The sequence below is a fragment of the Lepidochelys kempii genome, chromosome 7, assembly GCF_965140265.1.
Source record: "Lepidochelys kempii isolate rLepKem1 chromosome 7, rLepKem1.hap2, whole genome shotgun sequence".
In the NCBI taxonomy this organism is placed as follows: Eukaryota; Metazoa; Chordata; order Testudines; family Cheloniidae; genus Lepidochelys; species Lepidochelys kempii.
This window is the reverse complement of record NC_133262.1, coordinates 102,980,824-103,001,476: the sequence shown is the minus strand read 5'-3', so window position 1 is coordinate 103,001,476 and position 20,653 is coordinate 102,980,824. Positions and strand designations below refer to the sequence as shown.

Here is a 20,653-nt window from a genome sequence, read left to right as displayed (position 1 = left end):
ACAAAAGGTTTCCTTCCCCCCCTCCCCACCGCTCTCCTGCTGGTAATAGCTCATCTTAAGTGATCACTCTCCTTACAGTGTGTATGATAACTCCCATTTTTTCATGTTCTGTGTGTATATAAATCTCCTCACTGTATTTTCGACTAAATGCATCCGATGAAATGAGCTGTAGCTCACGAAAGCTTATGCTCAAATAAATCGGTTAGTCTCTAAGGTGCCACTAGTACTCCTTTTCTTTTTGCGAATACAGACTAACACGGCTGCTACTCTGAAACTTGCAGGTTTTATGAACATGGAAGAAGACCATGTAAAATAGGAGGTTGAAATGAATGAGCTAGTGGCTATATTAAGATGGGGTATATGCGATTTGGATAACAAAAAATGTATTAAAATTAATTAAAGGTCTTAGAACTCTGAATTTCCTCCTTTTGTTGGCTTGAATTGTGCTCTGCTTATGTAACTGTGTAGGACTTTAGCTGAGAACTCCCATATGTATTAATAGGAATGGCCTGAATAAAGCCCTAGGTATCAAGGTCAGACATTAGTTAGACAGTTGGTGTCATTTTTAATAAGGCTTTTTGAGTTTAAACAGCACTGGTAGATAGGAAGCTAGGAATGTTACTGAAGTCTTGAACACCTCTTTGTCACTAAGTTGTATAGTTATAAAAAGCTATGTAAAGTTTACAGGTTTCACTTAAAATGCAGGGAATTTAGCCTTAGTCTATGCTCAGAATGGAGCAGTGTGTGTTAATCATATTGAATTCACGCATAGTTCCTGCTGATCTCCTGTCTTCTGCATTTTGCTGTCATGATTCCAGTCTTGTCTGTCCATTTGTCAGCTTCTCGCAGACACATCTTTGTACTTTCTTTGATGCTGGCTTTTATGCACAGAAAATTTCTAGAACTGATTCATAAGATCACTACCCTCTTCTGCACATAATCTTTTCACTCACATGTGGTGGGATGTCAGGAAGAAAATAACCAATGGGTTAGTTGGCACTTTATTTACAGAAACAAAAATTGCAAACGTTGATATTGTATTTATTTGACTGCCTTCTTTCTCATACCTTTCCCCCATACAACCCACATCTTTCATGTAATTTGTCTCCTTAGATTCTTTAGTTGTTTGGGTAGAGCTCATGCCCAGATTTCTAAAGATATTTAGGCACTGCTTCACTTAGTGTTGCAAGACCTAAGTGACGCAAGACCTAAGTGACTTAAATGGCTAAGTCCCATTTTCAAAAGAGCAGAGCAATGTCTAAATACCTCTAAAATCTGGGCCAATATGTTTGTATCATGGCTAACATAATGGTGCTTCAGCCCTGACTGAGGCTCTTGGGGGTGACTAATACAAATATTAATAATCCAGCCATTATAGAATGTCCCAAACCATGATAAAAGGTGTGGGGTTTTTTTTATAAAGTGCTCAAGGTTAGCTAAAAACCTAATCCCAAATAGTTTTTTCTTAACATTATTTGGCCCTTCCCATGCTGCCTAACCAAACCATGTTGGAAAGCAATTCAATGGGAGTTCTGCTTCGACTGTTACATTAACATGGTTCTCAATGCAGACGGGGCCTACTGGTATTAAGAGCTATCTTGTGTGATTTTCATGGAATTAAGTAAAATAAGTGCATTTCTATTTAATAGCTCAATAAAGATGGATCTACGTTTGGACATATTAATATCTGATCATTCTAATGTGGAGCATCTGGTTTGCTTCTGCAATTCTCTATCTTGAAGTTAGAGATAAAAGATTAATTAAATCATACAGTTTGCAGAATTATTTCTAGGGTATGATTTTCTGTTTAAATACTTGTCTGGTCTGGGTGATGATGAGACAGTGAGGGACTTGAGAGACAGTGCTGAATGGCAACGTTTAGATTCATATTGATATTGCTCCAAAGTTGGGGTTAGTTGAGAATCCAGCGTTTTGGTGCAACCTATTTTACAGTTAAGTGTCAATCACAAGATTTGGATCTGAATTCTAGAGTTTTTATTAAGGGCCTATCTCTATATTGGGTTAGAAAAAGTATAACTTTTTTTTTAAAAAAATCAAAAGGTTTTACTTCTTTAAAATATACAATTAGGATTTGTTTCAATGCAGATGTCTCACATGATTGAACTACTGATTAGTTTTGATTTTGAAGCCTGCTGTCAAAGACTTTTAACATCAGAAGTGACTGCTTGTTGAGTGAAACTGTGCAGATGTCATTACCTCTGTAATAATTTTTCTTTTTTCAGAAATGAAAAAGTTTGTTCTTATTTAAAACGATCAATTTGTCATCAGACTGAAAGATGCTTGAGACGCACTTTGAAGTTTTGAGACACCAAAATAATGTGTTACATCTTTGAACATTAATTTTTATATACACATATTGGAAAAATAGCATTTTATTTTCTATGTGCTTGCTTAAGGCTTTAACTGTCATATATCTTAGCAATGTCTGTTTTGAATCTTTGGTCACACTTTTTCTCGTTAGTGATTTATAAGCTCTGTTGGCTTCCTGAAAGTTATAAGAAAATGAAAAGGAGAGGAGGAGAAAGTATAATACAAACAGTATGATGTCAACTGCTTGTTCAGTGATGCATGTCTTTCTGTAAGAGTCCTACAAATTGGTACACTTAATTGTCATAAATGTGGAAGGATGGAGGAGCAAACAAATAGCCATGAAATTTGGATAGCCCACAGCCTTTATTTTTTGACATTTCCCCTCCTCATCTTTCAGATCATGAAAGTGGATGTCACTTAGGTTATCTTTTTAAAATCAGTTTTTAGGATCTGGTTTTGTAGCTTGACCACTGATATTTATCAGTACATTATACTGATAGTGCAGAAGGAAAAAAAATCAAAATCAGCCTCCTCCTCCCCTTTCCTCTTTTCCTTCCAAAACAACAACAATAATACCTAGCTCTTTTCATCAGTAGATCTCAAAAAGCTTTACAAAGGGAGGTACGTATCACCATCCCCATTTCACAGATGTGGACATTGATGTAAAAATCAAGGTAGGAGTGGGGTCCTCTAGGTGCTACCACAATACAACTAATAAATAATAATAATGGATAAAATGAAAGATAAAGTGGATAAAGAAAAAGTTAAACACAGACAATTAGAGACGGAAAAGCCATCTTGTGATGGGATACACTGCAGAAGGGATTGATGGAATAAAGTTATCCCCACCCCATAACACCTACCAGCAACATCAAACCTAAAGAAAAGGCTATCCAGACGGAAGGCAATTAAAAAGGGAGGAAGTAGACCTCAGAGCAAGTGCTCCCATGAGAAGAGGAATCATGGGTCTGACACAGAAAAGACTTAGGGGTCAGGCTAGGTAGATCTAAAGTAGAAACCTTAGGGAGAGCCAAGCTTGTGGAGAAGGTTTGGGCTGGTCTTTATGTTAATTTGTAAATAATGTCAAACTCCAGGAAGGGGTTTTATCTTGACACTACACAGGTTGCATGGACTTTTTCTTACCAGGTGGGAAAGTCGCCTAGACTTTTGGTTGGGTCCGTTGTGTAAGTGCAGATCTTTAGATTGCTTAATGAAGGCTCATTTTAGGGAGAGAGGTATGAAATGGTAAACTGATTTGGTAATGTTTGTGCAGAAAATCTAAGGAATTATTTGTCTGGGAGTATCACAGCCCTCACTTAGAATGTTTTATGATGTCTGGCTGGAATGGCAGCTCTCCTGGACATGAAATACAAAAGAATGGGTGCATATTTTTGGTTGAGGTTTATTTCTTAGCCATCTCATTGGCTATTTATTTTACCAAATACATTCTTGGTCTAATGCATTAACTTAGGAGTAAATGATTAAAGAGTCTAATAATTTTTCCCATAGAAACTTCCCTATAAAAGTATATCTGCATTTAGCCAAGCAAGTAAATACATTCAAAATTAATGACTATATTATTTCAGAGCACACATTAGGGTCTGTGATCCTTTACTGAGTTTCGGTAACTTCAACAGGACTACTCATGTTAATAAGTATTTGCAGGATCAGGTCCTTAAATAGTACACTGTATGTGCACATATATTCACAGCATTGATGAGACATTTCATACAGCTTTTGGTCTCATTCGTGGTGGGTTTGGAGACCAGTTAATATAGGATGCCATTGGAATTGGCATACACTATAGCTTAAAGTTAGGAATTGGTGTTGTATTTCTTAGTTTAGCAATTCCCAATGAGAATGCATACTCCTCTCCCACTTCCTCTGCTCACTCTAAACAATCATAACAAAGTCTATATTATAACTAGAAAGGGACTCACACCACAGATCTGGGATCTAAATTTCCCAAAACGTGGGAATATTCAGACCTGGGGTTTTGGTTCTGTCCATCTCTGACTGATTAAATGATCCCAACTCCCCTTTAACTTACACTGGGTGTAAACAAGGACTAATTGCATTGAAGTCTGTGGGCCTAGTTTTAAAATTGGTATGAGAGCAAAATCAGGCCCAATATCTCTCCTCAGCTCAAGGAGAGAAGTAGGCACAAGGAAGGACATCAAAATGAGCTTTTAGGGCTTTGTATTGTCTTTTACAACCAGTTATCTTTGCCTGTAAGATTTGTGCTCGTATGCATAACTGAAAAGTAGCTGATTTTAAGCCAGTGATCCATCCCCATGATTTTGTGCTGTGCATATGCATAAAGTAGTAATACTGTTTTTGAAACCATTAAGGGACCAGTAGAGATTCTATTCTCTTTCTGAGTAAAATGTGCAGTAAATTGACTTCAATGTAGAGATGTTCCACTATAATAAAAATGCATCTGATCATATTCTGTAATTCATAATGAATCTAAAGACTTCACAAAAATATTTGTATTTGAATTTCGTATTAGTTCTAGCTTTGTATGTTGCCATGTTGTCCTGTATTTATCCAATTACAAAAATACTGAAGGACCAGTTCCTGAGAGATTAATATCTTCAACTCCCATTGAATTCATCACTTCAGGATTTCACTTCTAAAATATGCTTGTGATCTCAATCTCTAAAAGAAATAACAGTACTAAGTTTAAAAGGTAGATGTAATAAAATGTAAAGGACTTGTGTGCTAAAAAACAAGTTTGTTGCGTCCATGTTTGTTGCATCCATGTTTTTGTTTAGGGTCTTAATGGGATTTCAGCTGGTTAACTAAATTGTGGTTATCAGAAGGCATGAAATACATAATGCAGTCTTAACAAATAATTAAACAAGTTTTGTCTGGGGAGTCTTTACGTTCTAAATTTTTTTAGATTTACTATGATTTGCCTCAGGTCTGTAAAATTCGTATGATTACCCAAGCTAACTGGTCCCTACAAGGAATTGCCTTGAGATTTCACAGCTCAATTGCTTTGCAGAGCTCTGCTTATGTTTTAGCATAGATTTTTGGCAAGCTAATCGATTTCATTGACTTTCATTACCACAGTGGTCACTACAGTGGTACTATCAGAGCTTTATGTTACTATTGTGTAACTTTGCTTTTACCTTATGCTAAGAATAATACCTTTTATACAAAAAATTATTGGTGTCTCAACATAAAATGCATAAAGTCTGTTGCTGAGTTTGGATTTCCAAGTGACGTGACCATGTGTTTTAGTGACCAATAGAATTCTGTCCACTATGGTGAGTGTTATGAGGAGTACACATGCTTTGTGATTCATCTCTTGTGCAGAGGCTCGTGGTTCTGTAGGCCATGTTTTCATTGTACATAATTTCAGTGAGAATTTAATCTCCTTATTTTCTCCAAATTTGTTAGATATTTATATTATTCTGTTATGAAAGGTGCCTCTGTCAGTGAAATAGTTAAATTGCAAACCACAAAGATGATCCTGTGAAGTACTTGCTTAATGAGCAGACCTGTGCATTGACTGTCAATTGATGAACAGTTTAAATGTTGTTCCCATAGATTAGTAACTAATACTTTCTTTATCAGGTGGCTTCTCGCCACCTGGCTACTCTTCTATGTGTTGGGGAGGGGCGTGGAGATGGGGAGTGGGTCCTGTTTTATTAAAAGTTAGAATTATTTTGTTAATCATGTTAAAATTAAACAGCAGTGATAACCGAGTCTTTTTTCCCCATGAAGGACATAATGATGTCATTACTAAAATAAAAATATTTTCTGTACTGTAAGCTTTCAGTAGCCCTGAGTCTTCCTTAGATGATTTAATATCCTTTAAAGGCAGAAGCACATTAAAACTGCATCTGATAATTGTTTAAGAAACTGTTCAGTGTGAGTAGTTGCATTAGAAATGTTCATAATCTGCTTTTAATAGAACCAGTATGACTAAAAATGTCATCGATATAGGGTGTAAACCTCTAGATGTTAACTTAGTAATATCTAGTTAAAATTCAGATGACCGTGTTTCCATTATTTGAACTGCTTGCATATATTTGTAACAGATATACTAAAATAAACAACAGCTTTTAATTTCAAACTCTAATTGCCAATCTGGCCAGAGACTAATATTGTTGTAGTGAAGAAACTGAACCATTAGCAGATTGGTGGAATATAATCTGTGTAACACCAAGAGTAGGAATAAGGTTTAGGATTCTTCATGCTGAGAATTTTTACAGACATATTTTTGTGGTTTTGAAATTAATGTTACATTAATTTTAATGTGTACAATACAAATTGGAATGGTCACGGCATGAAATTTACTGGTTAGTTTTTCACCCAGCATCTAGGTTTTAACCTTCATAGGTACAGCATCCCTGACACTGATAGTATATATGAAAAGTAACCACAGTGAAACACTTGAAAGAAAGAAATCTCCAATACTGATGTGATCCTTTACTGTTGTCTGTTTTGTTGCTGCCTTCCAGTGTTCAGATGTAAAATAATATAATCATGGAGATTTAAAAAATGGATCTTTTTCAAACTTCCAGATCTCAGAGCCTAATGAGTTAAATTTCTCTCTGTTATGCTTACACAGAATTTAAGCTGTTTAGACATACAAGGTCGAATTAAACTGCTTCACTGCCTATTCTGGCTCCTCTGGCAGAGAGTGGATCCGCAGTTCCACTGGGACAGACCTCTTGGGAGACATTGACACAAGCTGAGAATTTGTTTCTTGCTTTGCAGAATGCAAAGATGCTCTATTTTGTCATGGTTCTCCACCCCCTGCAAATCCAGGCTAACCACAATCCGAGTTCCCCCTTTATTATTGGAGCTCTCTGTAGTATTATATTAAATAGAGACGCTGAGGTCACAGGAGAGGATTTTTATTTGAGTGATACAGACGCAAGACGGAAACCCCACTGCATGAAGCAGCAAGATGCAAGGTCCAAGGCAGTCTCTTTGACTTTGGTGCTTGATGTGTATTATCCTTTGTCCTATTTGTCTGCTACATTTTCTTGCCGTCTCCAATTGAAATGTGTCAAGTGGTAGGGGTTTGGGAATATTAAATGGTGAGAGCCACTGTTTGCCAACTATAATAATAGTTCACAAAATGCTAAGAGCTTCAAAGCCGGAGCAAGGTGTGTGTTCCCCTACCTCCAGTACTTTACAGCAAGTTACTGGGAAGGAAATCTGCTTGGTAATAATCTCATTACCATGTTTTATAGGTAGGTATAATTATAATCTCTTTGTTGGGACTATATTTGGGCTGTATAATAGAAAAGTTAACAAGCCGTGGTAGTTGTAAGCAATCCTGTAAGGCTGAAGCACCTTGTGCATCTTCTGAAAATTCTTTAACTACTAATCCCTGGCAAGGTGTTTTATTAGCTGAAGCTGTGGTATTTTTCTAGAACAAAGAAATGGTTTGGACACAGTGATATTTCTTCAACCCTTTTCTCCCCTTATCTGTCATGAAAGTTATAGGACGCAATACCTATCCCCAGGCAGCCAAATACTATTGCATAACAGTCCCTCCCCAAACATTTAGGCTCAGCGGCTTTACACTATTCACTATGAAGTTTTAATTAGGAAAACCTGGAAACTCACTATTTGCATGAATCCTCTCTCAGGGAGGTGGGAAAGCAGGCTCTCTGATCCCTCCAGATCTGTGGGTAGCATTACAGTTCAGGGTAACATGTCTAATTGCAGTGGAAAGCTTACCTTACGCTGCCTTAAAAATAACTAAAAGTCTGTGCAATTCCTTTGCGATGCATTTCTCTCCGTTCACTTCTGCAAGCTTGCAGTGAAACGATCCACGGGTGTAGAGCATCTGCTGCAAGATATACCGGCTGGAAATGTTCTTTTGCTTTCCGGAGACTTGATCACCACCACCCCTTTAGCTATCACACTGAGACATTTATTCAGCTGTGACCAAGAGAGCGTTCGCCTCTAGGCAGCGGCGGCGGCGGCAGCCACGCACTCCTGAAATGTCCTCATTTACTGCAATTGTCTTCACTGAGATCTGGAATCCAACAGGGGGAAGGGGGCGGAGGGGGAGTCGTTTCAGCAGACACCGTTTCCAGTCTGGGTTCCGGAGCTGGTCAGGATGAAGCAGTCTCTGTAATGCTCCTGTCTTGCAGGCAGATGATTTGATGAAGCTGGATTCCCTGCTACTTTTGGAAATGCATGAGCAATGGGGGAGAGCGTGGCGTGTGATGTGGTGCTAGGGAGAGCTCCGTGTGTGTATCTCGCAGGCAGGCGGTGGGAAGAAGGAGGCAGCAGCAGCCGCCACTGGCGCCGGTTCCCCACTAGGGAGAGTTCTCGTGTTCGCTCACTCTGATGTGGACGGACTGTGACAAGGAACTTGTTGAGTTTAACGTGCAGATCTTAAAATAATGGTTGATGATTATTCTGGGTCCAGTGACGGAGGAGGGGGGTGGAGCCGTGACTCTGGCTTCTGATTCACACAAGGGGGGAAATCATCGTCTGACAGAGGAAGAATTTTTTCACGTATTTTGGAATTTTATGTACATTTTCTTTATTACTAGGCTACATCTGAGCCATGAGTCTGTCTCTCTTTCAGTGTGTAAACAAAGCTGCAAGACAACACCGGAGACTGTACTAGTGTGTTGAGTTGAATTAGCATCTTTTTGGCTTTTGTGTGAGTGTGTACACAAGTATAGTGTAACACAGTGGTTGTCAAGCGGGGGACCGTGAGTCGGTTTCAGGGGGTCTGCAAAGCAGGGCCCCGGAGTGCTGATACTCCACAGCTAAAGCTTGGAGCCCCCACTCTGCTGGGCTAAAGACTGGAGCCCCAAGGCCCCCTGCCCCGCAGAGGCAGAAGCCCCATGGGGCTAGAAGCCCTGAGCCACCCCCACCCCCAGGCTCCACGGGGCTACCTATAGGGCTAATGCCTGCAGCTCTGAGCCCACTTACCTCCTGGGGCTAAAGCCTGGAGCTCCCCTGCCCCACGGGGTTAAAGCCCCAAGACCCGAATCTCGCACCCCATGGGGCTGGTGCCCGGAGCACTGAGCCCCAAGCCCCTGGTGCAGAAACCCTGAGTGCCCTCACTTGTGGGGCAGAAACCCTGGTGCTCCACAAGACAGAATTCCTGAGTCTCCATGACTCATGGGGCTAAAGCCCAGAGCACCAAGCTACCCCACCCTGCAGGTCAGAAGCTCCTAGTTCCAGCCTCTGCGTGGTTAAAGCCCAGAATCCTCCTGTCCCATAGGGCTAATGCTCAGAGCCCCGAATCCCCCATCCCACCAAGCTAAAGCCAAGCGTAGAGAGCCCCTTCACCCCATGGGGCTAAAGCCTGGAGCCCCTGCAGCTGAAGCCCTGACACCCTCACCCCCCAGCGGCTGAAGCCCTGAGCCCGAGGCTGCCCCACTCTGTAGCTGAAGCCCCAAGGCCTCCCTGCTGGGTCCTGGAGTTTTTAATAGCGTGTTGGGGGGCCTCAGAAAGAGAGAGGTTGAGAATCCCTTGGTATAACCTATATAATAGCAGCTTGTGGTTCTGGGGATACAAGCAAGGAAAACAACAAAATATACAAGTGAAATATAACTAAAGATCTACAACCTTGGAAAGCTTCCCATGACCAAACAAGCATAGCAAATTTAAAAGTGCAGAGAAATGAAATGAAAACAAACAAAATGTGGCTTGGATATTTTGATCTTTTAAATTGATGAGAAAATACAGTGAAAATCATAGAAAATTTGCAGTTACGTATTATATTATTTTTATTTAGATACTTTAAATTCATCTATAATTTTTGGTATCTATTTAACCAGTTTTTGTTAAAGCATAGGCATGCAGTGATATACTGAATAAAAATGGATAATTTACATGCAAGCATTGCAACAGTATGTGGAACTATTGAGAAATTACTGAATCACTAGGATCAAATCACAGCCATTCTTCCTTTATGTTTTTTCTGGTATGTACTGCAGAGTAGGTGATGTTGGTGCATTTGGGAATTCAGTGGAGTGTTTGTCTCAAAGCTGTTAGTTGGGAAAGGATGTTCAAGATGTAGAATAAACACACAGGTTTTTACTTGCTTCTGATCCCTAAGGAGCAAGGGTCTAGGTTGAAACTGAAGTAGTTTGACAAAGCAATGTGGAAAACCCCACCTTGTGCTGCTTTTCCTAGAATTTCCATCACTGTCACCTCCTCTCCCCTGGGCCCCCAACAGCATTTCAAAGAAGAGGACAGAGATTTTGTGATTGTCTGCTCCCCAGCCATTGGAATGTACTAATGTTTAACTAAATCTGTCTGGCAGGCAGGACAGAGCTCTTGAGAATGTATCTGATCTGAGTGTTGGCTGCTGGGAACCCAGATCCTTGGGCTGAGTTTTCCAGTATTTAACAATTATGTTTAAAGTGATCTGAAAGTGGGTGGGGTGAGGGGGGTTGGGCAGTTCATCATCCCTACAACTGCCTACCCTTGCCCAGCAATTAATTCTGCCCCCTCCAGACCCTGATCAGTTCTGCCCTGTCACCTGTTCTGCCTCCTCCAACCTCTGCTGCACCTCCTGAGCTCTTCATTCTCCTCTCCCAGGAATGGCGGGGGGGGGGCGGTTTCAGTGGGGTACCCTATGTCCCTTCACAGGTTGGGTGTTAAAGGGGGCAGGGAGAGCAGCAGAAGAACCAACCCTTACTCACAGGAGGAAAGGGGGAGTGGGGAGCTGGGCTGTCCTGAGATGCTGGGTTCCTTCTGCTCCCCCCTCTCCCTGCATCTTCCCTCCTGTGAGAATGATGTCAGGGAAGGGGGGGAAGAGCTCTGTCTCTTTCTTGCAGCAACCCTGATTAACTGCTCTTCAGGATGCAGGCAAGTGGGGAAAGCAGCCAATGAGAGGTAGATTCCCCTAGGTGATACTAAAAATGTGCACCCCTCAGCAACCTGTCTTGTTTTTTAGAAATGGTATTTCCTGTGTCTGTGGCTTGTTCTGGTGAAGCACACTTTAAGCACCGTCTCCTATATAGCCTCCTGTTTTAGGACACATCTTCTCCACAATGGAATATTTGCATCTCACAATTGGAGCCTGTCTGCAGGATTCCCCACCTCCTCAGTGACACTGTAGTATCTCATTTCTTGATATTACTGGCTCATTCCCTCACCACTTTTCATGCCTTCTGCTGCACCAAAAAAATAATTCAACACCATCAAACTATTGATCCTTAAACTAAATGTAAATGGACCCCCAGTTAAGGTGGAGAAACATTTTGATAGTTTGAATTGTGCTGGAAAAGCCCCTGTAGAAAAATCCCTCCTGATCAGGTGCATGTACTTCTGTTGTACCGGGATAGTGGCTGGAAATCCTATTGTGCATTTTCTGTCCACTGCTGCGGCATCTTTTCACATTTAGTGCTTTGATGACATTGTTAAGAGATGGCAACACTAAGAAAGCTTGTGGTCTGACAGTGTTTTTCACAGTTTAATTTCCAAAGAAATGGGTGGGAAGAATTTCCATTGTCCAAAATGTCTTCTAATTTTTCTTTTTCAGCGATGGCAGTCTGTTTCCCCACCAGGATCTCTCCTCATTGTTTCTGTGTGTACCAAAGCAAAGTTGTGCCCAGATGTGCTCTACATGCAACATTATGTAATATGATGATCAAATCTTTATCTATAAGTTAAGGCCCATGAATTAAATTATAGAACTTTGTGACAGCAGCAGCTGCACCAACAATAATAGAAGCAAAGCCCTCTTCACACATATAAGATGTGAACTGCACAAACAACATCACAGAAACGTAATTTTTGGTGCTGAAGGAAAATATTATTGTCATATAACCTAAAGCCCTCAAAATAAATTATAGAACCGTCGAACAAAAGTAGCAGTTGGAAACAGCATACTTGTCTTCCTCTCAATCACATTTAGCGGCTGTTCCCCCAGTGTTGAGTACTCTTAAGAAGTATTACTCATTACTAGCCTGTGGAGCAACTGCCCTTTTCTGAAGAAGTTCATGGGAATAAGCAGGGATTTCCCACTACAGATCATGGACCAGATTCTCTGTTGCCCTGGACATAGCGTCGTCATTAGCACCAGTATAAAGTAGGTATAAAATGCTACTAAATAAAAATAGGAGCATTTTTAATCTCCCTTTGCAAGTGTAAGTGACAACAAGTAAATGACAACAGAGTAAGCAATCCTCATTGCTGCAAAATACATGTTAAAATAAAAATGTTGCTCCCATCATTCAGTTTGCAAATATTTTGTCCTGGGAGAGACATTAATGAGTATAACTGTTGTGTAATGATATGCAACAACAACAACAAAAAATCACAATGACATTTGAGAGCGATAAATACAAATAGTTCTGATATTAACTTAGAAAGCAGATAGGACAATAAAACTTTGTGAACCTTGACTCTGTCCTGAGGAGTCTCACAGGAAAATCAGTCTTGCCCCTTCCCTTTCTTTTTTTTTTTTTTTTTCATATATCTGCACGCATGTTGATGGATCATGTATGGATATCAGTCTTCATTAGAGATGGGGGAAATTTTTTGTGCAAAAATGTTTTTTGGGTTTTTTTTTCTTTGTGGGGGGCAGATTTGGGCTCATTGGTCAAATCTGCTGAACTCTTTCAGTTGGGAAACCCCACCAGAAACCATTATAATTTTTTATTTGAAATGCATTTTTGTGTAGAATTTTACTGCAATTTAATATTTTGAAGAGATTTAAAAACATGTAAATAAAATGTTTAGTTTCAGGTCAAACAGTTTCACTTGAAATTATTTTTTTCTAAATAAAACCTTCAGTTACCAAAACAAAAAATCAATTATTTACATAGCTCTGGTTCTGATTTAGAGTTCAGAGTACACAGACAAAATAGCAGCTTTTGTTAGGGATGCATAAGGTACCATGATATTCCCAGTTGTTCTTTTAGAGTAGCAACCGTGTTAGTCTGTATCCGCAAAAGGAGTACTTGTGGCACCTTAGAGACTTAGAGTCTCTAAGGTGCCACAAGTACTCCTTTTCTTTTTCCAGTTGTTTTTGGCATCCCGTGGTTGTGTTGTGAGAGATGTCATCTTAACTCCCCATTTCCTGATTTTCTAATGTTTGTGTTGTTTTATTTGTAATGCTAACGTTCTTATGAGAACATTTCAAATCAGCATTTCCTGATTTGCAAGTTTGTTTTTTGGAAATTGAACTCGTGTTCTGGAATGTAATGGGGGGCACAGAGTACTGATGAGTGCCTGCAACCATAACTCCATGTTAACAAAACTTTTTGCTTGTGAATTTCCCTTGTTCTTTGAGTTATATTGGATCCCAGTTTAAGTGCACATGTGCTTTTGAACAAGGCCAGTTTTGTTTTTAATTGCAGTATCCTTTAGGGTTATGCAGGCATCCTGTGTCTCCTTGTGCTCCTATATTAGGACACAAAATACAGGGCAGCTGCGAGCCTTCCTAGTTTCTCTCCTACTAGCAGCAAGACAGAACCTGGCAAGCATCCAACCTACTAGTTTTTTGCTCAGCAAACTTCTTTGAAGCATTCCAAAGTCTTCAGAGCAACTCCTATCTATTATATTCAACTACCACAAACTGATCCAACCCATCTGGACTGAACTCTCCTTGTCAGACCCTCCTCCTATGCCCCTCCCCCCCATACAGATTCCCTGTACAGGGCTAATTATTATGGCAGATGTTAGGCTTGTCCATCCTGCAATCCCCCTGAAGGATTGACACAGGTGTCTCTTGGCCTCAGAGAACTGAATATACTGAGCAGATTCTTGGTATACTTGTTCTTCTACACTAGAACATGTGAGCTATGAACCATGAGGCCAAAACGTCGTCATCTAGAGTATTCCGTCAGTGAGGGATTCCTCTCATAGACTTGTTTGTTGCAGATGACAACACGAAGTGTTCGAATGTCTGCGCCAGGGAGGCGTGAGCTTGGGCTCCCTGCCAGGTGTCTTTCTCCTTTGGTGGTCTTGCAGGCTCCTATATGCTTTCCCACTGATTCCCCTAATCCACAGAATAGTATCCAAGATCAGATGAGACATGGCTTCCATGATTATAATAGCCCTGTATGGCCAGTTTTGGATGTTAGACTTATTACTGACGTCCTTCCGTAGGTGCCATGTCTTGCCTGGATATATCATCTCAGAACCAAGGTCAGATACTACACCCAGACCAACAATCATTGCCACTGAGGATCTGGATCATAGAATCATAGAATATCAGGGTTGGAAGAGACCTCAGGAGGTCATCTAGTCCAACCCCCTGCTCAAAGGCAGGTCCAATCCCCAATTAAATCATCCCAGCCAGGGCTTTGTCAAGCCTGACCTTAAAAACTTCTAAGGAAGGAGATTCCACCACCTCCCTAGGCAACGCATTCCAGTGTTTTACCACCCTCCTAGTGAAAAAGTTTTTCCTAATATCCAACCTAAACCTCCCCCACTGCAACTTGAGACCATTACTCCTTGTCCTGTCTTCTTCTACCACTGAGAATAGTCTAGAACCATCCTCTCTGGAACCACCTCGCAGGTAGTTGAAAGTAGCTATCAAATCCCCCCTCATTCTTCTCTTCTGCAGAATAAACAATCCCTGTTCCCTCAGCCTCTCCTCATAAGTCGTGTTCCAGACCCCTAATCGTTTTTGTTCCCCTTCGCTGGACTCTTTCCAATTTATTCACATCCTTCTTGTAGTGTGAAGCCCAAAACTGGACACAGTACTCCAGATGAGGCCTCACCTATGTCGAATAGAGGAGGACGATCATGTCCCTCGATCTGCTCGCTATGCCCCTACTTATACATCCCAAAATGCCATTGGCCTTCTTGGCAACAAGGGCACACTGCTGACTCATATCCAGCTTCTCGTCCACTGTCACCCCTAGGTCCTTTTCCGCAGAACTGCTGCCTAGCCATTCGGTCCCTAGTCTGTAGCTGTGCATTGGGTTCTTCCGTCCTAAGTGCAGGACCCTGCACTTATCCTTATTGAACCTCATCAGATTTCTTTTGGCCCAATCCTCCAATTTGTCTATGTCCCTCTGTATTCTATCCCTGCCCTCCAGCGTATCTACCACTCCTCCCAGTTTAGATATCATCTGCAAATTTGTTGAGAGTGCAATCCACACCATCCTCCAGATCATTTATGAAGATATTGAACAAAACCGGCCCCAGGACCGACCCCGGGGCACTCCACTTGACACCAGCTGCCAACTAGACATGGAGCCATTGATCACTACCTGTTGAGCCCGACAATCTAGCCAACTTTCTACCCACCTTATAGTGCATTCATCCAGCCCATACTTCTTTAACTTGCTGACAAGAATACTGTGGGAGACCGTGTCAAAAGCTTTGCTAAAGTCAAGAAACAATACATCCATTGCTTTCCCTTCATCCACAGAACCAGTAATCTCATCATAGAAGGCGATTAGATTAGTCAGGCATGACCTTCCCTTGGTGAATCCATGCTGACTGTTCCTGATCACTTTCCTCTCATGTAAGTGCTTCAGGATTGATTCTTTGAGGACCTGCTCCATGATTTTTCCGGGAACTGAAGTGAGGCTGACTGGCCTGTAGGATCCTCCTTCTTCCCTTTTTTAAAGATTGGCACTACATTAGCCTTTTTCCAGTCATCTGGGACTTCCCCCGTTCGCCACGAGTTTTCAAAGATAATGGCCAATGGCTCTGCAATCACAGCCGCCAGTTCCTTTAGCACTCTCGGATGCAACTCGTCCGGCCCCATGGACTTGTGCATGTCCAGCTTTTCTAAATAGTCCCTAACCACCTCTTTCTCCACAGAGGGCTGGCCATCTATTCCCCATGTTGTGATGCCCAGCGCAGCAGTCTGGGAGCTGACCTTGTTAGTGAAGACAGAGGCCAAAAAAACATTGAGTACATTAGCTTTTTCCACATCCTCTGTCACTAGGTTGCCTCCCTCATTCAGTAAGAGGCCCACACTTTCCTTGGCTTTCTTCTTGTTGCCAACATACCTGAAGAAACCCTTCTTGTTACTCTTAACATCTCTCACTAGCTGCAGCTCCAGGTGCGATTTGGCCCTCCTGATTTCATTCCTACATGCCCGAGCAATATTTTTATACTCTTCCTTGGTCATATGTCCAACCTTCCACTTCTTGTAAGCTTCTTTTTTTATGTTTAAGATCCGCTAGGATTTCACCTTTAAGCCAAGCTGGTCGCCTGCCATATTTACTATTCTTTCGACACATCGGGATGGTTTGTCCTTGTAACCTCAACAGGGATTCCTTGAAATACAGCCAGCTCTCCTGGACTCCTTTCCCCTTCATGTTAGTCCCCCAGGGGATCCTACCCATCCGTTCCCTGAGGGAGTCGACGTCTGCTTTCCTGAAGTCCAGGGTCCGTATCCTGCTGCTTACCTTTCTTCCCTGTGTCAGGATCCTGAACTCAACCAACTCATGGTCACTGCCTCCCAGATTCCCATCCACTTTTGCTTCCCCCACTAATTCTTCCCGGTTTGTGAGCAGCAGGTCAAGAAAAGCTCCCCCCCTAGTTGGCTCCTCTAGCACTTGCACCAGGAAATTGTCCCCTACGCTTTCCAAAAACTTCCTGGATTGTCTATGCACCGCTGTATTGCTCTCCCAGCAGATATCAGGAAAATTAAAGTCACCCATGAGAACCAGGGCGTGCGATCTAGTAGTTTCCGCGAGCTGCCGAAAGAAAGCCTCATCCACCTCATCCCCCTGGTCCGGTGGTCTATAGCAGACTCCCACCACCACATCACTCTTATTGCTCACACTTCTGAACTTAATCCAGAGACACTCAGGTTTTTCTGCAGTTTCGTACCGGAGCTCTGAGCAGTCATACTGCTCCCTTACATACAGTGCTACTCCCCCATCTTTTCTGCCCTGCCTGTACTTCCTGAACAGTTTATAACCATCCATGACAGTACTCCAGTCATGTGAGTTATCCCACCAAGTCTCTGTTATTCCAATCACGTCATAATTCCTTGACATCACCAGGACCTCCAGTTCTCCCTGCTTGTTTCCAAGGCTTTGTGCATTCGTATATAAGCACTTGAGATAACCTGCTGATCGCCCCTCATTCTCAGTATGAAGCAGGAGCCCTCCCCTCACAGACATTTCTGCCTGTGCTTCCTCCCGGTATCCCGCTTTCCCACTTACCTCAGGGCTTTGGTCTCCTTCCCCCAGTGAACCTAGTTTAAAGCCTTCCTCACCCGGTTAGCCAGCCTGCTCGCAAAGATGCTCTTCCCTCTCTTCGTAAGGTGGAGCCCGTCTCTGCCTAGCACTGCTCCTTCATGGAACACCATCCCATGGTCAAAGAATCCAAAGCCTTCTCTCCGACCCCACCTGCGTAGCCATTCGTTGACTTCCACGATTCGACGGTCCCTACCCAGGCCTTTTCCTTCCACGGGGAGGATGGACGAGAACACCACTTGCGCCTCAAACTCCTTTATCCTTCTTCCCAGAGCCACGTAGTCCGCAGTGATCCGCTCAAGGTCATTCTTGGCAGTATCATTGGTGCCCACGTGGAGAAGCAGGAAGGGGTAGCGATCCGAGGGCTTGATGAGTCTCGGCAGTCTCTCCGTCACATTGCGAATCTTAGCCCCCGGCAAGCAGCAGACTTCTCAGTTTTCCCAGTCAGGGCGGCAGATAGATGACTCAGTCCCCCGGAGTAGAGAGTCCCCGACCACCACCACCCACCTCCTTCTTTTGGGAGTGGTGGTCGTGGAACCCCCCATCTCAGGACAGTGCATCTCATGCCTTCCAACCAGCGGAATCTCCTTCTGCTTTCTCCCCCCCAGACATATCATCTGGTCCACTCTCCGCAACGGTACCTGTGGAGAGAACATGAAAGCGGTTAGTTACCTGTGTCTGCGTTGCTGGAACCCGGACATTCCCCCTTCTTCTTCTGGAGGTCACATGTTGCCAAGCTTCTTCACTGGCCTCTTGGCTCCGCTGTGCAACCTGCTCTAAATCTTTAGAGCTTTGTGCCCATAGAAGCATATCCTGACTTTTGTCCAGAAAATCCTCAGATTCTCGTATGCAACGCAGGGTCGTTATCTGTTGCTCCAGACCTTCAATCTTCTCTTCCAATATGGAGACCAGCTTGCACTTTGTACAGACAAAGTCGCTTCTGTCCTGTGGAAGAAAGACAAACATGGCACATCCAGTGCACGTCACAACAGCTGAACCCCCCTCTTCCATATCACCTTCTTACTATGAGCTTCCTCAGAGAAGTTGGCAAGATGTAAGCGTCACTGGGCTCACTCCAGGCGAACTCCCAGGCAAACTCCTGCTATGTGTTGCTCTGCTGTCCCCCGCTGCTCAGCTGGTTCGCGAAGCTCTGGCTATTTTTAAACAGCCAGGCTTACCTGAAACAAACAGACAGACAGCCCCAGTGCTCGCCCCCTGCAGGCTACCAGCCAATCAGGCACTCGCTCAGGCTCTCACACTGCCCTCCCAGCAAACACACACTCGGATGCTTACTCAGCAAACACGCACTCGGATACTCACCAATCCCAGGCAAACTCCTGCTGTGTGCTGCTCTGCTGTCCCCTGCCGCTCTGCTGTCCCCTGCCGCTCTGCTGTCCCCTGCCGCTCTGCTGTCCCCTGCCGCTCAGCTGGTTCGCGGCCGCTCAGCTGGTTCGCGAAGCTCTGGCTATTTTTAAACAGCCAGGCTTCCCTGAAACAAACAAACAGACAGCCCCAGTGCCCGCCCCCTGCAGGATGTTGGCTGGCTATGCATTACAGACAGAGACTGTTTCCTAAAAGTTCAGGAATTTCTCATACAAAGCAGGAAACCTTCCACCAGAAAAACTTATTCATTGAAATGGAAGATTCTCCATATAGACAGCTCAACATTATATTGACCCTGTGCAGGTCCTAATACAGAAGATCTTAGACTATATGCTGCTCCTGAAACATGTAGCGCTAACATTTAACTCTGTTAAGGTCCACCTGATATGTGTATGGCATGCTCCAGTAGAGGTGTAGTTGGTCTTCTTAAGACCTTGTGTTTTCCACATTCTTTAAGGGCCTCCTTCATATTTGCTTTCCAGTCAGAGGCCTGACTCCTCTGTGGGGCCTGAACACTATCTTTCTAAAGGAAAGCCTCATGGAGCCTCCCTGTGAACCATGGTCAGAGTGCTCAATGCAGCACTTTTCCATCAAGATGGTCTTCTTTGTGGCCATTACATCAGCACAGAGAGTAGGTGCACTGCAAGCCCTCATGCCTGTTCTGTCTTACATGTTTGTCCTTAGGGACAACATAGTTCTCAGATCACATTCCAAGTTCATTCATAAGGTAGTCTTAGAATTCCACTTAAACCTTACCAGTCTTCTTCTCAAAACCACATTTAACACCAGGAGAAAAAAAAGTTTCATACTTTGGAAACCCCCCAAGCTTCAACAGCACCAAGTCATTTAGGCCATCTCCCTGCATCTTTGTGGCCAAATTCAGCATATCAACAGGCCAACCTGTTGCAGAAAATCTTTAAGTGGATCACATAGCATATTTCCATCTTCTATCAAATGGCTGGCAAGCCTCTCACTCTGAACAGGGAGGTGCTTTCCACAAGGGTACAGGCATCCTCTTCTGCCTGCTTCAGGAATATGCCAGTTTCTGAGGTCTGCAAGGTAGCTATGTGAAGCAACCCATTAACTTTTGTTAATGATTATTGTGCTTGTGACAATGACTGTAACGGATAGTGGTGATAAGTTATAGAAAATTGAAAACCATGTAGTTGAGTACATGCATTTTCTAGATCCATTAAATATTGCTGTATATAGGATTGGGTACAGTGTAGTGGTTCTCAAACTTTTGTATTGGTGACCCCTTTCTTATATAAGGGGTGCACCCCCCCTTATAAATGACCAACTTTTTTTATATTTAATGCTATTCTAAATGCTGGAGGTGAAGGGGCGTTTGGGGGTGGAGGCTGACAGTTTGTGATTCCCCAATATAATAACCTCATGACCCCCTGTGGGATCACGATCCCCAGTTTGAGAACTCCTGGTATAGTGGTTACAAGTGACGCAGTATGATGTGACGATTGTATTGCCAAAATCTTGAAGTGAATTAATGTTTCTGGTACTAAAAGAGCTAAATGAGACTGACAAGAGTAGGTAACTGCACACTTTGCAACCATAAGTGCCCCAAAACCCTGACTAGAGCCTTGGAAAATGATCTTCAAAGCTCGGACCATGGATGCACATCCCACATGCAATTATGTTATGACTGTATAAAGAGAAAATTACCTCTTACCTAATCCAACCAATAATGTTACAATAAGACAGATTTTTGGGGGTGTGATGTCTGTGGCCAGACCTAACTCAAGTGGCGCCCAAAGGGAAAATTTATGATGATCTAATTCTTTAATCCTGATAGCATA

The 20,653-nt window shown here is 42.7% G+C and overlaps 2 protein-coding genes across 8 annotated transcripts in view; one reads left to right on the top strand and one right to left on the bottom strand.

The window, feature by feature from the left end:
• INSYN2A (inhibitory synaptic factor 2A) overlaps positions 1–8,565 on the bottom strand; it is an 81,563-nt gene extending 72,998 nt beyond the window's left edge. For 3 of the 4 annotated variants that reach the window (XM_073354953.1, XM_073354956.1, XM_073354955.1), the window contains exon 1: positions 8,041–8,565. The gene's annotated coding sequence lies outside the window, so the exon portion shown is untranslated. Of the gene's footprint in view, positions 1–7,926; positions 8,004–8,040 lie in introns of those variants that run through there. The other variant, XM_073354954.1, reaches the window with a different exon arrangement.
• The window catches only part of DOCK1 (dedicator of cytokinesis 1), a 550,235-nt gene that overhangs the window by 240,332 nt on the left and 289,250 nt on the right, over positions 1–20,653 (top strand). The gene's annotated exons all lie outside the window — the stretch shown is intronic.